Source organism: Sorex fumeus, unplaced genomic scaffold, assembly GCF_029834395.1.
Source record: "Sorex fumeus unplaced genomic scaffold, SorFum_2.1 ptg000131l, whole genome shotgun sequence".
Lineage (NCBI taxonomy): Eukaryota > Metazoa > Chordata > Mammalia > Eulipotyphla > Soricidae > Sorex > Sorex fumeus.
In genome coordinates, this window is record NW_026606188.1 from 16,618,594 (window position 1) to 16,624,284 (window position 5,691).

Genomic DNA, 5,691 nt, shown 5'->3' on the forward strand with positions numbered 1-5,691 from the left:
TAGGTTGTGAAAGTGCGTGTATATACACATGTGCATATGTGTGTTCTGTGTACATGTATCTCAGACCTCAGAGTGTTTTCAGTTCAAAAGTTACTAAATCATGTTGCTTTTAAAAATTCTCCTATTCTCAAGAGAGACAATGATGACAGAACCTAAGCCATTGTCCAATTTATTAAGTACCCCCTCTATCCTGGCACCTCCCCCTTAGAAGAAATAGCCTTCTTAAATTTCAGAAATGATTCATTAGACACCTCTAAGTCCAGAGGGCCCCACAGCTGAAAACTTTACCATAAATCCAAAGCCAGCTCATTGTTATATTTGCTTCTGTGCACTTGACAATGTTCCAGAACTGTCAAATGCACATATGATGCTGTGGAATCTACAGAACCAGGGTGTACCTGTGACAGGACATCTTACTGTGTCCCATGGCTGCCCGATGCATCAACACATATGAAACCAAATAAAATACACCTAAATCCCCATGTTTTATGATGGTAGTTGTAAAAATTTGTGCAGCTTTTCTAGAAGGCAGTTTGACAAAAGATTTGAAAATTTTAATTGTAGAGTTTTTACAATTTTCAGGTCTAGGAATACACTAAGCTCCAGCTGTATCATAAGTTCCTCCTAAGCTCAATGCTTAAATAGGGGGAAAGAAGCAATTTAGACAAATGCATTAATTACTTAATTATCAATAGAAAAGAAAAATTCTAAACAGTATAAAATTCTACCAATCTGGCACTAGATAATTAATTATCTAGTGTATATCAAGAATGCCAGGAAGATATTTAAAACAAGAGAGAAGCATAAGTTGACATGAAAAATGTTGACAATATGTTGTTAGCAGAAAGCACAGCAAGTTGTTTGTCCTGCGGTGGTACACCTAAAACAATTCACCTCTTCAGAAGAAAATAATAATATACAAATGAGTTACATGTACAAACAAATGTATCATTTTTTTAAAAAAAATTTATTGATTTATTGAATCACTGTGGGAAAATTTACTCAGGTTTAGGTCTCGGTCATGCAAATATCAAACACATTTCCCTTTACCAATACTTATTTTTCACCACAAAGAACCCCAATAAACCCCCACCTCCCCAACCCTCCCAATGCCTGTGAGGCAGATGAATTCTAGTTAACACTCTATCTACTTTGATTCATTGTTTCGATAAAAGATGCACCATTATTATTTAGAGTTTACACCCCCAAATCAGACATGCTGAAAAGGCATTGTGAAATGATTTGCTTTCTATAGCTGGGTTCAAGAATTAAATGATGCCACGTGGCCACGATAGCAGTGCACGGTTTTGGATTTCTGCTATTTTACTTATTAACCCTGGAAGTATTTCTGCTGAGAGACAGATAATTAAGAGATTGGTTTCTGTTCTCTGGAGCCATGGCCGTGCCGGAGAGCCGCTCATGGGGGGCAACTGGTGACCTCGGTAGGGCGTGAAAGACGAGCCTGGAACGCCCCCCTTCCCATGAGGTTTTAGTTGCCCCACCACGACCAGCTCATACCTGGCTTTCCACAAAGTTCCCAAGCAGCCGCCATCTTTCTTTCCAGAGGGAAAATAAACATATTTTATGATAAAGAGGTTACTTGGGACATTTTCACTATATTTGAAAATCTGAACTTAAATTATATTTTTGCTTTATAGCTAAAAAATTAAAATAAATTTATTTCTGAAAAAGACAAGCAGGTGCCTAGAAAAGTATGGACACGAGAGAGGTCAATAAGGGGCATTTCATAGGCAAACTGTAGGGAGGGTGGCGGGAGGGACACTGGGGACACTGGTTGTGGGAAATGTGCACTGGTTGATGGACAGGTGTTGGAAGACTGTATGACTGAAACCCGATCATGATCAGCTTTGTATTCCTGTATCCCACAGTGTTAAAATAAAATTTTTAATGGTCTTTGAACTGCCTGTCTAGCTCAATCAGTAGAGCATGAGACTCTTATTAATGATTATTGGGTCACTGTCACTGTCACGTCGTCTCGTTGTTCATCGATTTGCTTGAGCGAGCCCAGTAACATTGTGAAACTTGTTATTGTGTTTGGCATATCGAATATGTCACAGGTAGCTTGCCAGGATTTTCAGTGTGGGAGAGATACTCTCAATAGCTTGCTGGGCTCTCTGAGAGGGGCGGAGGAATCGAACTCGGCAGCCTTGTTGACTGTGTGCAAGGCAAACGCCCTACCCACTGTGCTTAAGACATGAAAACATAAGATGTTCTTTCAGAAAAAACTGGAAGTGAAGGAGGATATGGGACCCCTGTGACCTGATTAGAATTACCTCTTTTGCGTTTGCTCTTTTTTTTTGAGCTTTCATATTTGAGTTTATTCTTCATTTAACTTTTAAAACACTACTATAGTTGAATATTAAAACAAAACAATTGAAAGTAGTGAGTATATTACTGATAGTCCTTCACTCATTCACTACTGCACATGAAATCCAGCAGTGTGTAACTCACTGGCCCCATTAAGAGGTCTGACACTGAACACCACCCCTAGGATGGTACTCATCATCTTCCTAAGCTTCTCCATTGTAATAGCACCGTCTTTCCTGATTTGGATTAAAGTCCACCAGTTCTACCTTGTCCATTTCATCAGTCTCTTCTACTTCCTCCCTCTCAGGAAGGAGTTTTTCCGGCAAGGAGAGTTTATCAGGAGAGAGAAAGCCATTCTCAGGAAAGTTTACCTTAAACTCAATGATTAGGCGACCCTTCTCATATGGTCTACGGTAAATTGGCATGCCTTCATTCAACACACACTTGATATCACCATGCTTCACAATCTGACCTGGATGAGAAGTGATTACTATAGTTTGGTTGTCAAGAGTAGATATTGGCTTTTGGAAGCCACACAATGCTTCAACCAACTGTATGTCCATACACATGAAAAGGTCTTCTCCTCGCCTAATGAAAACAGCATGGTCCTTCTGATCCAAAACAATGATAATGTCTCCTGGCTCCAGTCCTGGTTCTTGGTCTCCTTCACTGTGGATTGTTATCTTCTGGTTATCTTTCATGCCTTTGTCAATGTGAACTTCCAGAATCTTCTCTTTCTTGAACTATCTTTCTTCCATTGCAACTTTTACATCTGTCCTTAGGACTGATCCGTTCCTCCTGGCCCTGGCATTCCATGCACACAGACTGAATTTGTTGGACCATTCCAGGCCTGATCTGATGAATTCATATTTGCATTCCAGTAGCTCGGCAATTGGGACAGCACTCTACTGCTCCTTTCTTACCACTGCAGCCCTCGCATTTGTCACAGATCACATTCTTCTGCAGGGCTAGCTTTCTTGTTGCACCATTAAATAAATCTTCTAAGGTTACAGAGAGTTAATGCACAACATTTTTTTTAATTAGTGAGACATCATGAGGTACAGTTGGAGACTTACAAATTTTTGTGCTTGGGTTTCAATCATACAATGACCAAATACCCATCCCTCCACCAGTGCCCATTTCCCACCACCATGGATCCCAGTATCCCTCCCACCGCCCATACCCCCCATCCCACCCTGCCTCTGTGGCAGGGCATTCCCTTTTGTTCTTTCTCTTTTATTGGGTGTTGTGGTTTGCAAAAGAGGCAATGGGTGATAATCATGTTTGGTCTAGAGTCTACTGTCAGCATGCTTCTCCCATCCTGGGAGAATCCTCCCAACACCCTTTATTTGGTGTTCCCTTCTCTATCTGAGCTCCCATTTCCCCTAGCATGTGTGGTTGGCCTCCAAGCCATGGAGTAAATTCCTGGTACTAATCTCGGCCATTCTTGGGTGTTAGTCTCCTATTTTGTTACTTTATGTTCCCCAGATGAATGCAACCTTTCTCTGTCTATCCCTTTCTTTCTGAGTCATTTCGCTGAACATGATACTTTCCATGTAGTACCACTTGTATGTAAATTTCATGACTTCATCTTTTCTAACAGCTACATAGTACTCCATTGTGTAAATGTACCAAAGTTTCTTTAGTTTCTTTAACCAGTCATCTGTTCTCCGGCACTCAGGCTTTTTTCCAGATTCTGGCTATTGTAAAGAGTGCTGCAATGAACAAACAAGTGCAGATGTCACTTCGACTATACTTTTTTTTTGCCTCTCTGGGATATATTCACAGGAGTGGTATTGCTGGATCAAATGGGAGCTCAATTTCTAATTTTTTGAGAATTGTCCATACAGTTTTTCAAAAGGGCTGAACCAGTTGGCATTCCCACCAGCAGTGAAGGAGTGTCCCTTTCTCACCACATCCATGCCAGCACCGGTTGCTTTTGTTCTTGTGGATATGGGCCAGTCTCTGTGGTGTGAAATGATATCTCGTTGTGGTTTTGATCTGCATCTCCCTGATGATTAATGATGTGGAGCATTTTCTCATGTGCCTTTTAGCCCTTAGGATTTCTTCTTTGTGAAAGTTTCTATTCATTTCATCTCCCCATTTTTTGATGGGGTTGGATGTTTTCTTTTTGTGGAGTTCAACCAGTACTTTGTATATCCTTGATATCAACCCCTTATCGGATGTGTATTTGGCGAGATGTACAACATTTTTACCTCTCCTTTCTCTTTGCATCCTTTCTCCTCCTCCAAAAAAACATATCAAAGATGTCCATGGGGGAGCCAAACCCACCACCTGCTCCACCTTCTTTAATTGTCTGTTCTCCTCCTTTGTCATATAAATTCCTTTTCTTTGCATCAGAGAGCACTTCATAATCTTGAGAAATCTGTTTAAACTTCTTCATTTGGATTCTTCTCTGGGTGGTACTTCAAGGTAAGTTTCTGGTAAGCCTTTTTCAATTCTTCCTGGGTGACATTGGGTTTGACCCCCAAAACATCATAGTAACTGGTTTCTTTCACCATTTTCTACAGCCGGAGAGCTGGGCCGAGGTGGGTGTTGGGGACAGAGCATGGTGGAAGTGTGGACGAGGTGGGGGTTTCAGAGCAGCGTTGGCTGTGCTCACAGCTTGGGGCAGTTGCGGCTCCTCCTCCGCTGCTTTCCCCAGCGGGTGTTCTGGAAAGTTCTGCCTGCATTTGCGCTTTCCCACAGAGCCACAGCAGTCATCCAGTGTTCCTTCTCCTTACACCAGGTTGCCAGTTTCTTTGGAGTCTCTACTTGCAACCTTTTCCACACATTTCTGTAACTTGACCAAAAAGACAATTAAAAAAAAATACCATGTTTTATGAAGAGTGGGGCTGGAGCGATAGCACAGCGGTAGGGCGTTCGCCTTACAAGCAGCCAACATGGCCAACCCGAGTTCGGTTCCTCTGCCCCTCTCAGAGAGCCCGGCAAGCTACTGAGAGTATTCGATATGCCAAACACAGTAACAACAAAGTCTCCAATGGAGACGTTACTGGGCCCGCTCGAGCAAATCGACGATCAACGGGAGGGCCTTTACCTTTACCTTTACCTTTTATGAAGAGTGAGAAAAAAAGTAGTAAGCTTTTGGCTATTGAATTGGATACAGGATTACAGGTTACATTAACAGATGAATATTCTGAAAATAGATTTAATTACAATATTTGTGGTTTACATTTCTCTTTAGGTCGTTCCATTTATGAATTTTCCATCTGCAAACCCTTCTAGGTTATTAATCACTTTCTTTTCCCTAAACCTTTGTGTTCCTCTCTATATATTTTCCTCTATAATTTAATCAATTTAGATGTCTTTTCACATGACATTTTGAGTGGGCCTCCAAAACAG

The 5,691-nt window shown here is 41.3% G+C and overlaps 1 pseudogene; it reads right to left on the minus strand.

Moving 5' to 3' along the window:
- Window positions 1–2,480: 2,480 nt before the first annotated feature.
- Window positions 2,481–3,329, minus strand: LOC130046197 (dnaJ homolog subfamily A member 1-like; annotated as a pseudogene).
- Between the last annotated feature and the right edge of the window lie 2,362 nt (window positions 3,330–5,691).